This window comes from Suricata suricatta, chromosome 1 (assembly GCF_006229205.1).
Source record: "Suricata suricatta isolate VVHF042 chromosome 1, meerkat_22Aug2017_6uvM2_HiC, whole genome shotgun sequence".
NCBI lineage: Eukaryota > Metazoa > Chordata > Mammalia > Carnivora > Herpestidae > Suricata > Suricata suricatta.
Genome location: NC_043700.1, coordinates 168,991,898 through 169,008,759, shown reverse-complemented (window position 1 = coordinate 169,008,759; position 16,862 = coordinate 168,991,898).

The following is a 16,862-nucleotide window of genomic DNA, read 5'->3' as shown; positions in this document are numbered from 1 at the left end:
AAATTTTAGACAGAGAACTTTTGCATAATACCGTAAAACTTAAAAAAATACCATTTTGAAGTATGAGAAACCTAAAAAATATATTTTCATATTTAACTAAAGTAGAGATCTTTTGGCTTATTTATTTTTTTAATGTTTATTTTATTTTTGTGGGAGAGAGACAGAATGGGAGCAGGGGAGGAGCAGAGAGAGAGGAAGACATAGACTCTGAACCAGGCTCCAGGCTCTGGGCTGTCAGCACAGAGCCCGATGCGGGGCTCAAACCCACAAACTGCGAGATTATGACCTGAGCCGAAGGCAGATGCATAACCGACTGAGCCATCCAGGTGCCCTCAAAGCCTATTTTATACTAATGCCTATTTTATACTGGCGCCTGGGACACGTTCTGTCTCTCTCTGTCTCAAAAATAAATAAACATTAAAAAAAACTGTTTAAATTGTGGCTTAAAGAAAGACCCTAACCATCATCTTGCTGGGTAATCCCAGAAAAACCAACAAGTCACAGGTAGCTACACCAAACCAAGTAGAGTAGAGAAGTAACTCAGGAAAAGTGTTGGGCGACTTAGAAATATAACTAAGCTTTTTTTAAGGGGCTGTCCTTAGCTTTCAGATTTGAAGATGAAGAGTGATGATTCTTTTAGAAAAATGTATTTGATAAAATAGATTTCAAAAGTGTTAGACTTAAGTCCAGATCCTGCCATAGCTCTCCATATCTCTAGCATATTTGATTTTTCACAACATGGTAAAATTATATAAAATTCAGAGTTGTTGTAAGATAAAAGTTCAAGAATAGACCATATGTATGATGTAGCCAAAACCTCTTTTCCAAAAATTTCACATAAAGTTGTGAATCAACATTTATTTCTTATGATTTTGAAATTGGGATTGCTGGCATATATATTTATATATCTATATGTGTATATCTCTGTCAATCATTATATCTATATATCTCTATCTATCTATATCTATATCTATATCTATATCTATCTATATCTATATATATATTCCTAAAGAATGACTCCAAGCAACCATGCTATGGGAATAAGGGTCAAGATGCAGAATTGGAAGATAAGGATTTGTATTTTAATTCTGATCTTTATCATCTGTGGTTGAGGACCAGTTTGTTCACTTTTCTGTATCACAGTTTCCTTAAATCACATAATAATTTGAAAAGAAAGTTACAAAGTTACAGGAGGAGAGTACATTGTGACATTTATGTAATGATCTCTAAATATTAACATCACTAGAAAAATTCATAGTCACTAAAACATCTTTCCACTGGAACCGCTCAACCACTGGAAGTTGTTTAATAGATTTTTCGAGAAACTGAAAAATTTTAAGAAGTCCTGAAAATAATATTAGAAGCAATTGAAAATAAATTCACTTGAAATGCATTCACCTATGTACTATGAAAAATAAGAAACAACTAAAGAAAGGTTTGATACCTAATGAAATATGTCATTGATCCTATCCCAAACATCTGTACCATTAAATGCACTTTAATTTATTTAATAGTAAGGTATGAGACCTAGGAACAAATGGATGGTGAATTACTGGGAAGTGGATCATTCCACTATTCACCTCTCCAGAGAAATAGCTGGTAGAAATTCTTGTTATGGCCCAATCTTATGAAGAGGTTGTCAATAATACTGTGACCATCACCTGTACAAACACATGACACATGCAGAGACATTTGAAATATTTTTCCATCATGATTTCTAAAGTCAAATGTCTGTAGAGTTTCTCAGTGTTTTTGAATGGTCACAGTATCATTTATTTATCTTAAAAGAGTAAGCTCAAGCAAGGAATAATTTTCTAAAATATTACTTGATATCTTGTATTTTGATAATAAGTATAGAAAAAAAGAAGCAAAAATTGGCATTTATATCAATATATCTCATTTAACCAAATATCTCCTAATAGCTCTCCTAATATATGAAACTGAAATATGCCTAATAACCTATTCTTTGACAACATCTGACAATTACCTTAGTATTTATACTTTAGCAGTGTGTGATATATGTGTCTTCCCTTCCATTTACATGGTGCATCTATAAAAACGGGGAAATAGAGTAGGGTAAAAAATGTAAATAAGGCACCTATTTTCAATTAGTTTTCTCAGCAGACAAAAACACAAATTGCAAAAACATCTCTACTGTTTAGTGTACAAATTAATATCTTCATATTCATCAAAAAGAGCAATTAAGGGGGCACCGGGGTGGCTAGTTGGTTGAGCGTCTGGCTTTGGCTCAGGTCATGATCTCATGGTTCGTGGGTTCGAACCCCGTGTCAGGCTCTGAGCTGACAGCTAGTTCAGAGCCTGGAGCCTGTCTTTGGATTCTCTGTCTCCCTCTCTCTCTGACCTTCCCCTGCTCCTGCTGTCTCTCTATGTCTCTCAAAAATAAATAAAAAACATTATAAAATATTTTTTAAAAAGAGAGAAATTAAGGAGAAATTAAAATTGAGAGCTTGAGGGGCACCTGAATGGCTAGTGGATTAAGTGTTTGACTCTTGATCTCAGCTCAGGTCATGATCTCATAGTTCGTGGGTTCAAGCCTCATGTCAGGCTCTGTGCTGACAGCAGGGAGCCTGGCTGAAATTCTCTCACTCTCTTTCTCCCCTTATATCACTCATGCTTACACACACTCTTAAAATAAATAAACTTAAAATTTTAAAAATTTTGAGAAGTTGATAACCTAGTTTATATTGAATTGGTTCATATAGTCTCCTAATAAGAAAAAAAATTGGAACAATTTAACTTAATAGTTTCATTGAAGAAATTCCAACTAAATAATGTCCTTATTTATTAAAGTGATCTAAATTTCTATTTGGCAAATGATCTGTATTTATTTTTCACAAATAATTTTTGTGTGTTCATGTATTATAGTTTTCGGTCAGTATTTCATGTGGAAATAAATGATCAGAGAAAAAATTTATGATTTCAGGTGTTCTGATGATTTATTTTGAGAGTTTATCTTCCCAGAATATTAAAAATATCAACTTTAAGCATTTCAAAAGTAGCATGAGATTTTATACCTATAAAGAAAAAAGAAGTCAATTATTTATCCTATTGTTCATCAAAAAAATAGTTTACGTACTTTAAAGACAATGATATTACACATTTATTTTATTTTCTACATAAAAGGGTAGATCAATAAAAATCAGCTGATAATGAAATAAATTTAAATCCACACCATTCAATATCATTTGGTTAAAAGTATTTAATGATGATTAAAAATATTAAAATTGGTTTTTTCTCTTTGTTAGTGTTTTGTATATATTAACCTTCTCCATATTTTCAAAAATGTATTAACCCTATTTTACAGTGTGGAAAAAAATACAGAGCAGTTCTGTCAATAAGTTAGTAAAATTATATAAACGTATGCATCATAAACATGCATACACATCTCATACATATGTATGGAATGGGGGCAAATCAATCAAATATAAACAGAATTTAAAATTAAAAGTCTACAATTTGGTAGACAACAAGTACATAATGTGTGGGCAGTATGTATTAGCACATTTCTAGCTTCTGGGGAATCACAGAAGAATAATTTATGAGTTGTTGTCCTCAATAGGTAATGTTCTTTATTTTAGAATATTTTCCAAATTTGAAAGAAAGGAATTTTATGCTAAATAAGTGTATGTTTTCTTTTTTCTTTAAGAAATAAATAGCTTATATCTGTATTATTAATTTCCATTCTAAGTGTAAAACAAATAGGGTTCAATAAACATACATGCATCCAATCTCTAGGTATACATGAGGTTTTCACCATGTTCAAGGCATACGTAGAATGCACAGAATCATGGAAATAGCATATCTGCAGCATAAGTGTGGGTGACCTACTTAATTATAATTCTGACGAGAATTTAAGTAAAACTCAAACCTTAACATTGCCTTTGCCCTATTTTAAGTACTTTAGTTTCACATAAAGCACATACTGTATTTACTCCCCAGTCTTTGGATTCGAGCCAAGGCTCCCTTCCTCCTTATTTTTATCTCCTGGTAACAGTTTCATATTAAGGGTTTTGCTGAAAATTCAGATTCCGATGCATCTTACCATTTCAGCGGGGTTAGACATTATAAAACAATCTGAAAGTAACTTTCAAGTTAGTATATATTCTAACCTTTACTGTTATCTTACATAAAATTCATTGGCAACCCCCAAGTACTCCAAAAACATTCAACTTTGTTTCGTAAAAACAAAAAGCATCTTCATTTCAAATATATTATATATGTTTCCATAATTCTAATGAATTTTTGTGTCACAATAACAAAGAACTGGCATTACAGTTTTGGGAACAAAAGTTGGATTCTGCAAGCGTGGGACTGGCTTACTCAGGAGGAGTCCTACGCTGCAGGCACAGGGTTTAATGGGAATGGAGACCAGGGGCACGGCTAGTAAGTGGAAGTGAGTTTGTATTAACCCGTTTATATATTAGTTTTTTGTTAACATCTTGTGTCTCTTTTCCTCTCTCTTATTGTTTCAATTTATATCTGAGAAAGTAGAAGTGTAAATTTGACTTGGTTTATTCAAACGAGGGTGATGTAACCTTATGAGAAAAATCAATATTTTCTGTGGAAAAACCTCAAAAAGACTTGTTTCCCATTCACTACTTGTCTTGAAAATAAATACTACAGAAAATACTACAATATTAAACGTGGTTCTATTTTTTTTAACTTAATTTATTTTGATAGAGAGAGAGGGTGAGAGACTGGGCACTCAACCAGGGGAGAGGCAGAGAAAGAGGAAGAGAATTCCAAGCAGACTCAGGGCTGATAGCACAGAGCCCAATGTGGGGATCAAACCCACGAACCCATGAGATCATGACCTGAGCCAAAACAAAGAGCTGGGTACTAGCGGACTGAGCCGCCCATGCTCCCCCAGTGTCCTATCAATATCCATCAGCTATATTACATTGCTGTGGTGAGAAGAAACGCTGTAAGATGTGTACGAAGCTATGTCTACAGATTCGATTATTTTCACTTATATCCTTATCTACAAACATAACATTTGACTTTGGAAAACAGCATTGGGAACTGAAAACTTTTAATATTTTCTAAATCATTGCAAAAAAGACACTTGCAAATACCTTCATATTCGTAAGAGCCCAATTAAAAAATAGTGTAGCCTAACATTACACAAGAATTTGAGGATTAAAAAAAAAACATATAAGAAGGAAAAGTGATTTTATCTTTTTTTCTAATAATAATTACTCAAAAGTTTGAGGACATCAAAATTTTAAAAATATGCAATGAATTTATCTGCATATTTACATATTTGATTTTAAGAAACACAGAGATAAAATGGAATCACATTCCACACAACAATTCTATATTTGTTCCTTCATCTTTTGCAATATCAAAATTATTTGTGGACTCTGGTTATGTCTCTGCTATCATTTTCAGTTAAAAATTGACCTGGAGCGTCTGTGTGGCTCAGTCACTTAAGCCTCTGACTTTGGCTCAGGTCATGATCTTGCAGTTTGGGAGTTAAAGCCCCATGTCAGGCTCTGTACTGACAGCTCAGAGCCTGGAACCTGTTTCGGATTCTGTGTCTCCCTCTCTCTCTGCCCCTCCACTGCTCACTTTCTCTCTCTCTCTCTCTCTCTCTCAAAAATGAATAAACATTAAAAGATAAATGAACAAAAATTGACTCAGTTTTTGGAATGATCTAAAATCAGTGTCCTTATTTGTACAAAGGAGAAGAAGCTATTACCCATACCAATAGGATTTCCCTGAGAAGAAAAAAAAATGAATTAAAGATGTAAAATTATATTGGAATGCTAATTTTAATATGGAAATACAACATATTTTATATAAGTACACAGATAAATTCTCCAGTGGTTTAGGAACTGCATATATCTTTCAATTATTAATATGTCTCCAATGTATAATTATAATTTTTTTTTGATGAGTGCTTAGCATCTGAAGCTTTTTTTTTGTATTTAGGACGTTTTGGAAAAGACCAAACCTTTTCCATAATTAAAACCAAAAGTCAACTTATCAGCTTTTCAGCTTTGCAGCTTCCCTCCATTAAGAGATGGCCATTCTGGGGAAAAAGTGGATTTGGCAACATCTGTTGTCCAAAGACAGGAGTGATCTTGCATTTTCTTAGAGGATTTCACACATAATTTTGGTTTCACTCTGGACATTAGCCACCATGATTTCTAGCCATTTTCCGAGTATCATTGACCAGACCTACTGACCATTTTCAGAGCCACCCCTTCAAAATTCCTTTTTTTTAATTAATAATATTTTTAACCAATAATCCTCCCTGAGCACAATATGTGTTCAACGCTACAAGTAAGCAAATTATAAATGGCTGTGAAGTATAGACAGAAAATTAAAAAAAAAAAAGACTTTTATAGACATCAGGAGACTTGGTGTCTATTGCAATGTATACCATTCATTTGACCATGACCTTTGAAGATCCCTAGACCACTATGTCTTAATGTGTCAAATAAAAAATTATGTACAATACATCCACAAAGAGTATAATTCATAACTAGCTTAACAGTTTTTAGTATAACCTTCAAATTTAATATTCCAATCTTAATTTATACTGTGGAGTTTCCTGAGAAAATGGCAGATAATAAAAAATAAAATGAATTTTATCATAAGAAATAAAAAAAAGGCAGAACACTTACTGCGGTAAGTAATTTTCAAAAGCCTGGGGGTAAGAGAGTGGCTCAGTCAGTTAAGCATCCTACTCTCGGTTTTAGCTCAGTCATGATTTTGTAGGTCAGAGGTTCAACTCCCTGTCAGGCTCTGCAGCTGACAGCATGGAGCCTACTTGGGAATCTCTCTCCCTATCTCTCTGCCTCTCCCCTGCTTGTGCTGTCTCTGCCTCTCTCAAAATTAATAAGTAAACTTAAAGAAGATCTGGACTGAGAAAGAGAGAGGGAAGGAAAGAGAGAGGGAAGGAGAGATCTAGAGGAATAGATATAAAGAGAGAAAGAGAGAGATTCCCTTAAGGACATTACTTAGTATGACAATCAGAACATATATCTTTATCAGGACATAAATATCTTTACTTTGTGTTGCAACTGTGATGATAGGAGCTTGTCTGGAAATGTATATGGAATGAATCTTTCTGTCAAGCCTGCCCCAAATCAGTCACCCAGACACCTAGATGGATTATTTACTACTCTGACAGGACAAAATCCACAACTCCGTTGTTTTGCAAATCTGATAATAGCACAAGTATAGTAAAACTTGTTGCTCTCTTACTTTTGCTATCTCCAAAGAGCTATGTGTATAAAATGACAACTGATGAACTAAAGTTGCTGGTAAAATATAAGGGAGGTTTTTGAGAAAAAAAAAATTGCTTCAGGAATTTCTCACCAAGATTCGTTCAACCCTAGAGCAAGGACGCTACCTGAACTGAGTACAATTTCACATTCAGAGAGAAGGAGAGAGATAGGAAGCAGCCTGCTCAAGTCTGTGTACTCAGACTGGCTGGCGTGGGGCCGGGGGGGGGGGGGCCGCTAAGTAAATAATGCACAGAACAAAATAAATCAATTCCACCTCCAGCTTTGCCCTGCTTCTTTCCGTAACTTTGGAAAAGTCTCCTCTCCCAGTGTCTGGTTTTCATCTGTAAAGTGAGAATGACAACGTTTATTTCTAATACCAGCATCTCTTTCAAGTTTGAAATAATGTAGGTGAACTCGTTTTGTAAATTCTAATGTGCTATGCAAAAAAGATGGGATTCCAAACTTATAAGGATGATTCCTTGTTGTTCTTCCTCAAGTGTGCCAAGACATTAACATTTAGTGGCTTTAACAAAGCATAAATCATTGATTGCCATTTTGCTTTTCAGAGAAGAAGCCATCTAGTTTGCAAAATGTTTTTTCCCTTTCCTCTGAATACTATCCAAGAAGTCAGAACTCTTCTTTGAGTATCACTGAACGGTAAAGAAAACTCACATCGCCCATAGTCTATTTTAGGTGACATGACTTTCTGCTTCTTATGTAGGTGTATTTTCTAAGGCACCCCATGGAGGGATTTAATAAATATTTCAGTTTACATAAAATATACTTGAAGTGCCTGGTAGTATACTTTTAAGCACATTCAGCATGCTAGAAAATTCCATTATATTATTTAAAGACTAAAAACAACTATAATTAAAATTTTTAAATGTCAGAAATCCATTCAACAATTATCCCCTAGAAAATTCATGATAGACATTTTGATTGTGTGTCTAAAATCTAAGAAGCTTATACACAGAAGGAAAAGTAAAGGAAGGCATAGAAATATGATTCTTAGGCTCTCCTTCCTCCACCGTATGCAAATCCCTTAGTGGTATATAAATGATTTCACAGCCAAGGTTCTCACAGTAAATAATTTACTTTCCCAACATTTTCTTTATGGGCACTATATACACTCTTTATGAGACAGCAATAAAGTTCAGTAGGTTTCTCTATTTGACCTCTTTTGTTCATTCATGAAAACAACACATATACACTTAACTGCTTCTGGGGTAATTCTCTATTTCATTGCATAGCTGGAGACAGAAGTTTTCTTTATAATCTAATCTTAGGGTGAATGAAGTTACATGTATGATAAATGAACCGGTAATATTCAAAACTTATAATAAAACAAAATCAATGAGAAACCTATGCTAAAAATTATTTTGCTGCCATGATAACCCAGAAGGCATTTTTATGGTATCACAGTATATTAGGGCCATCATTATGTCCATCTGTTTTCATTTCACTGTAAGATGTGAAGAAATAATCACTAACGGAGAGTTCTGGCTGAAGCACAGGTGAGTAAACCAGTTTTTTAGAACCTGTACAATCATGGAAATACAATTTCTGCTCAAAGCCGATGTCCCCTTAATATCTTAAAAAAATCCCTTATTTCCTTATTTCCCTACCTGCCTATCTGCTTACTTGGGGGGTCAGGAATTCTGTGGCCTGATAGAAAACACTATCAGCCAACTTCATCCTGATGAGAAAAATAATTCCAATCCAGTTAATGGCAATTTGTATGTGTCTGGCTGCAAGGCCTTTTATTTCGTAGCATGTAAGGTCTCTAAATAAACCTTTTTGTTTTCTTTTTCCAATGAGTTAATTATAAAAGATTCACTACAATTCATTATAGAGCAATGAGAAAGAACCCATAATCTCTATCCATGCCTGATAACCTCCACCCCATCTCTGTCCCCTACAAAAAAAAGGAATATCCCCTACCCCACATACATACATATAAGATACCTACTTTCAAATCCCAGTTCTTCCACAAATTCTGTGGCTTTAGACAATAATTTAATTTGTCTGACAGTTTTAGTGGGAGTTAGATGAGGTAACACACATAACAAGTTTTGCGTAGTTCCTTTACACAAAATGTGATAGCTACGCTCAAATGTTGTTTAGAATTCCTTGGTGTTCCACAGAATACCTGATCCACATTTTCCTCTAGGCACTGGTGTGGTAACCAAACTCTGAGCTGCACTGTGCATATCTTGTTTTCTTGCATGGGAATTTCTAAACTATATCAAGTTTTACACATGAGGAAACCCACATATTGATGTTAGAATCACCTGAGAGTATGAGGGCATTCTATGCCATGGAGCAGCCCTTGACCCCTTGACCAAAGGGAGTGTGATAGTTATAGAAAAAGTTCTCCTCTTCTGTTCCATGATTTAATACCTCAGACACTCAGTGAATGTGTGTTTGGAAGGTCCTGACTGGACCAAACCTCAGTTGCCCACAGTAAATCAATTAAGGAATATACCATTGTGTTGGCTTTATCTTTTTATCTTTGCATCTTTCTTGCCAGTCCCTCTCCTGCTCTTTGCTGTGACTTTTCAAATTAAATGACTCCATGAAAGCCCTACTTTCATTGTTTCCTTTCCTGGGTCGGAGTGTGCTCCACACCAAGGCAAAGTTATCAACATTCTTAAATTGTTTCTAGAAATCATAGATTGGTGTTAGCAAAAGTTGGAGAGTTAATTGACAACAAAATTAGTAACCAATTTTCCCCATCTTTATATTTAGGCCCTTTTGCAATTTGACTTTGCAGCACTTTGCGTTCAGAGGCAGAGTCTCTAAGACTTACTTTGAGAACAGACAGTAACAAATATAATGCCAGCATAATTGGAAAAGAATCTTGAGAAAGAGTAAAATTTCCTATCTCTTGCTAATCCGAGGAGCACTTTGACTATATACATGGCAATGAGTATAGGCTAACTGTCTAGATAATAAGAGAGACACGTGGCCAAGTCACCCTTGTCACTCCAGACAACATTAACCCACAACTAGACCTCAGGTTCAGCTGAGCCAACCGCTGCCCAAGGAAATCAGCAAAATTCGTTCAAACCAATAAGTACAAGGAAGGCATATATTGATTAATACTGCTTGTTTTTTCACATCAAGTAAGACTCTGGGCCTCAAATTATTCTTCTGAAAATGGGACTATTAGAATTTTATTGTACTTGACAGGTCAAGACTCACTATGTTTTCCATGTCTTTTCTCATATTCTTTCATGTATTGTTTAGTCTTAACAATTAGTGAACAACTACAAATTTTCAGGTGCCAGGTTAAAAAATGTTATTTTTTGGTCACCATACAATGATCTCTAATTATACATGTCTCCTAGAATACATCCTGTAGTTCACTCCCAGATTGCACCAAGGTTACTTTAGAGAACCAACAAAATATAGCAGAAGTGATGGTAGGTCAACTTTTGAAATTAAGTTACAAAATAAAGAGGGTTTGTCTTGAATTTACTCCTCTTGTCCATGTCTGTACCTGTGTCAACACCTTTATTTACATGTCATCACTCATCACTCACTCTGGATGAGACTACCTACCATGTGACAAAGGCATCCAGGTCAGCTAAGGAGAAGTTTGCGTGGTGAGGAGCTAAGGTCGCCTGCCCCAGCCATTGAGAAACTAAGCACTGCCACAATGATACAGAGGAGACTTGGATGCGAGTTGTGCTTTTGTTGAATCTTCCGGTAACTCGTCTTGACTGTAATCTCATGACATACCTTGAATCACTATCACCCAGCCAAGGTGCTCCTCATTTTCTGATCCACAAACGCCATGAGACAATAACTGTCATGCTATATTTATCTGCTAAGTTTTGAGGGTCATTTTTAAAAAAGTTTTTAATGTTTCTTTATTTTTGAGACAGAGAGACACAGAGTGTGAGTGGGGGAGGGTCAGAGAGCGAGAGGGAGACACAGAATCAGAAGCAGCCTCCAGGCTCTGAGCTATCAGCACAGAGCCCAACGCGGGGCTCAAACCCATGAACCATGAGATCACGACCTAAGCTGAAGTCAGCCACTTAACTGACTGAGCCACCCAGGTGCCCCAAGGGTCATTTTTTTAAAAGCAGTAGTTAAGTAATATGATGTCCGGCAAAGATAGGCCACACAACGTAGTTCAGACACTTGTTTCACATCTTTCATGAATCCTTCATTTGTGCAATCAATTTTCACTCCTAGGCTTGTTCAGCATCTTGTCTTTATGGCAAGGCAAATCAGGCTAAAACTCTACTCAAACAACCAATGATCAGTGTACACACTCATCTGAATTGTAAGATAATCCTTAACATTATGATGATATTTTTGTAAAATTCATTTTAGGAAAATCAAGGGAACAAAGTATTTGTTGAAAATATTAATGGAATATTAGCTGGCAATTGCAAGGATCAGGTCATAGACTTTTGGGACTAAAGTCTGCAATCAAAATGCTTTGATACTATTTATTGCTACACACAAACACATGCTTGTATGCACTCACAGAGTACATAGTAAGTGTTTCAACATGTATTTGTCAAATCACGAAGCCAGTTTTATTCATTCGTTTCACTTTATGTAGAATAGTGTTTTAAATATATATCATTATCTATATTTGGCTTGCTTCTAATTTTGATCTATCCTCTGTGCCTAATATTTCTGGAAAATTCCCCCTGCCTTGGGGATTTACCAATCCTGACAATGTAGAAATCTGATGTATCCTGAGTCCCAGGCTTCACTTACCACAACCTACTTTCCATCCATCCACATATCCATATATCCTTTCTTGGGTTTATTCTAATGGTATATATCATGTAATTTATTGGTGGGTCAAATGTTTCTAGAAAAGTACTGTTTCCTAAAATATTGAACTCTTCTTATATATTTTTATTTGTAAAAGTCTTCTCTTAGAGACAGTTCTGAAATCCAAAGTAATTATTTTCAACAGAAGCAAAACCAGGATTTCTCTTTGAGGGAATGTAAAGAATGGCAGGAAATATTTCACAACAGTCAGCTACTTCACATCCCTGAAAGAAGAACAAAGCCACCACCCTCTTAGAGGGAAAAGGTCCACTGGACAAGTGAGACAGTTTGAAGCAGGTGGCCTTGTCCCTGATAAAGACATTATTCCAGGAATTCCACTTCTTGAAATTAGAAAAAAAATTAAAATATCTCATTATTGTAAATGCCAAAGTTTAGTGACATTTTTTGGAACGGTGGCACCAAAATCTGAGTGATGTGAAAATGCATGATCCTTGCTGAGGGCACTGCTGAGCTGTTTGCTGCATTCCACAGAGAAGCAGGCTGATATATTCAGCTCACACAGAGAGGGCTCACAGAAATATCTACGACACCTTAAAATATCAAATGGAAAGCTTAAAATGTAAACTTTTGAATACTTTTCCATTTATGTCTACCTTTGCCTTGTCTTCCTCTCATCCCAAGAATGTACCCCTGGCAGATTAAATCTCAAAGATAAAGAATTCATTTCCAGGATACGTTTCCTCAGTACATTAAAAACAGCTTTTAAAATTCTATTTTCTGGTTACATGTTATTTTCTCCTTATCATGCAACTGTAATATTAAGGAAATTTATTGTGTAGCCCAGGGCTTTGGGAGGATAGTACCAAAATGCTATATGACTGTAGGTTGTGGGATGCTGTTTGAGGCTAGCCAAATTATGTTCATCGAGGTACAGTTTACTACTTCAACCCTGGGAAGTACAGAAAATGAAATGTGTATGTTTGAGTGAAACTACAGTGGGAGATCCACACCCTGAACAAGCAGAAAAATTATATTCATGCCTAAAAGGTATTTTAATAACTGTTTCTCTCCCCCCCCCTCATAGCTTCTCTTGCTGGCAGAATTAGTCTATATTTTTATAATTCTTTACACAAAACCCCATGTGAATACTTATTCTATTATAGTTCATATAATGGATGGTTAGCTTCTTTATGGCTTCTTCCTCTAGACAGTGACCACCTTGAAAGCAAAGAGAGTGTATTTTCCTGCCCCAAATATGTATCACTGCCCAAGAGTTTGTTGGACATTCCAAAATATTTGCAAATGTCAACTGCCACGTAAAATATTTTTAATATAGGACTTTAAGATAAAATGTTTAAGCATTGGATTTGTTCATGTTTGGTTAACTATTTCTGCTAATTTTTTGAGTGATCCCAATTGTAGAGTATTGGAGGAGAATCAGTCATTGACAGGATGAATGAGAACAAAGAGCAGGATGTGTGACCGGAGGATGCGGCATGGATGTCTAGGTCAGAGACTGGAGCCCAAGAGATGCTTTGTATCGGGATATTCAGAATATCCATAGAGTCCGGTGATTGATATTACATGCCTGGCTTTTGACTGGGGCTGGGTAGAACTGAGGATACAGATTGGGAACACATTTGGCTTTTGCTCTGGCCACATGTGCTTTCTTATTCCTGATGATGTTGTGACCTGACTTTGCAGCATTCCTAGAGTGATGGCAGTTCTTCCCTTTAAAAAAAACAAAAAAAACCAAAAAAAACATCTTCTCTACTTAAATCAACTACATTTGGTTATGCTGTTTGTGGACCCAAGTCTGACCTCGGGTAAACATGATGACAGATTTTTAGGTACAAACACACCATTTCAATTGCTAGACCTAAGCTTTGATGTGATTTTTTTTAAAGAAATGAGATTTAAAATGTGTTGGTTCATTGTTATTTAATAGACAATACCTAGAAAAATGCATTGCAACAAACTTGCTGGTAAGAAAAGAATTTGTTGGGGTGCCTAGATGGCTCTTGGTTTTAGCTCAGGTCACAAGTTCACGGTTTTGTGAGTTCAAGCCCCACATAGGACTCCACTCTGATGGTGCAAAGCTTTATTAGGATTTTCTGTCTCCCCCTCCCCACTCATGCTATATCTGTTTCTCTCGAAATAAATAAATAAACTTAAAAAAAGAATTTAATGTATAATTAAATGTGTGAGTGAAGGAACAAATAAATCAAGTGCCAGAGGGAAAAGTTGAAGAGGATTCTGTGCCTTTCAGCTAACTCAAATTACAGTTAAATCGTCCTCAAATTCTAATATAACTCCACAGAGTATATAAAGCAATGAAGAAATATTCAGGGACTTTTTAGACAGGGAAGATTTAGTTTACTAATTAACTGAATCCAGTGTATTTACATGCTCTTGGGCAACAAGAAACTGAGCACCAAACTTGCCAGACTGCATGAAGTGTAATTTTTTTCAGGTTGAAACTAAAGTTCAGGTCTCTGAAATATAGTAACTTATTAACATTTAGAATAAAAAAATCTTTTATGTCAGAAAGTGACCTCAATTTGTACAGAATACTCTTTCTCTTAGCATTACTTAGGCAATCTGTATGCCTTCCCATCCATGATGAGCAAGATTGTCAGGAACTGAAGAAGTTCTGAGACTATTGAATACTGAAAATGAACTGAGGGTTGAAGGGGAAGGCAGAGGGGGGAAAACAGGTGGTGGTAATGGAGGAGGGCATGTGTGGGGAAGAGCTCACAAGTGAGACTGCCAGTTTTACATCCATCAAATACTTGGTTTTAACACATCTTCTAATCTGAAGTCCCTCACATTCTATTGAATATCTTCCATTTAGAGATATTTTCAGACTAGATCAAATTAAACATAATTCAAATCAGCCTGATTCTCCCAGCTGTAAAACAACTTATTTTCCTGACTTATATGTTTCTCCATGTGGCGTCATACCTCTCATGGTTATTCAGGCTCAAAGCACTGGAAATGCATTGGATGGATTCCTTTGCTTTGTCCCTCTTATCTGATCAGTGGATTCTCCCTGTCCCTGTGTCTGTCACCACAATTCATAGTAATTATCTCCTTCTGGGAAGTCTATCCTAAAATCTTCCCAAAATTTTGATTTCATTACCATTTTTCTTGTTTAGGTGGCTTTCTGTGTTCCCCAGAATAAAGTCGGATTTCTCTAATGTACTTAATAATATCCTTATAATTTCATCGCCATCAGCTCTTACAGTCTACCATAAAACATCTCCACTGTATGCATCTGGACTGAAGTAGTGGTTTTTGTCTGGGTTATTTAAATACCTGCCCTTCTCCTTTTGTGGAAACCCAGATCAATGACTAACTTTGTGGTCATATACATTTGTTGGGAGAGAATTCTTCATGATGTCTTTTAACTTTTTGGATCAGTCCCTGTTCTGATTTATTTTTCAAGGGATGTTTGTACAGCAAACTGCCATGCAAGAAAGAGATAGTGTTTCTCTTCAGAACAGAGGGAAAATTTGTTTCCTAACTGATATACTAAACATAATGTCCTCATTCAAGGAAAGAGCCAACCAGCTTTGCTAGCAGGCCCTGTTTAAAGAATTGGAGGGGCGCCTGGGTGGTTTAGTCACTTAAGCCTCTGACTTCAGCTCAGGTCATGATTTCGCTGTTCGTGGGTTTGAGTCTCCTGTCGGGCTCTATGCTGACAGCTCAGGGCCTGGAGCCTGTTTCAGATTCTGTGTCTTTCTCTCCCCTGCTCACACTCTGTCTCTCTCTGTCTCAGTCTCAAAAAAAAATCAAGATTAAAAAAAAATTGAAGAACTGGAGCTTTCTAAGCTCAGGGTTACTCGTTGTGACACAGATCTACTCTTTATACAGCAATGATCTGGGTGAATCTACATCAACCCCAGGAGACCTGAAAAACAAGGAGGGTTGATATGAGGATACATCTCATGTTGTGTGTTGTGCTCTGAGCAGTCCTGTTCTTTGTCTCTGACACAGGAGCCTTATATCTTCAAGCAGCAGCTATGAAATCACGGCAGGCTAACTTATTTGTTTGCAAATAGGGTAAAACTTTAGACCCTTCATAGTTCTTTTTTGTTTGTTTGGTTTTGGTTTTTTCCTATTTTATTTTTTTCATTTTTTAAGTAGTTTATTGTCAAATTCGTTTCCATACAACACCCAGTGCTCTTCCCCACAAGTGCCCTCCTCCATCACCACCACCTCTTTTCCCCCCTCTGCCTTCCCCTTCAACCCTCAGTTCATTTTCAGTATTCAATAGTCTCTTAAGTTTTGCATCCCTCTCTCTCCCCAACTCTCTTTCCCTCTTCCCCTCCCCCTGGTCCTCCATTAGGTTTCTTCTATTCTCCTCTTAGACCTATAAGTGCGAACATATGGTATCTTTCCTTCTCTGCCTGACTTATTTGGCTTAGCATGACACCCTCGAGGTCCATCTACTTTCCTACAAATGGCCAGATTTCATTCTTTCTCATTGCCATGTAGTACTCCATTGTGTATATATATATACCACATCTTCTTAATCCATTCGTCAGGTGATGGACATTTAGGCTCTTTCCATGTTTTGGCTATTGTTGACATTGCTGCTATGAACATTGGGGTACATGTGCTCCTATGCATCAGCATTTCTGTCTCTCTTGGGTAAATCCCCAGCAATGCTATTGCTGGGTCATAAGGGAGTTCTATGGACAGTTTCTTGAGGAACCTCCACACTGTTTTCCAGAGCGGCTGCACCAGTTTACATTGCCACCAACAGTGTAAGAGGGTGCCCATCTCTCCACACCCTCGCCAGCATCTATAGTCTCTTGATTTGTTCATTTTAGCCAC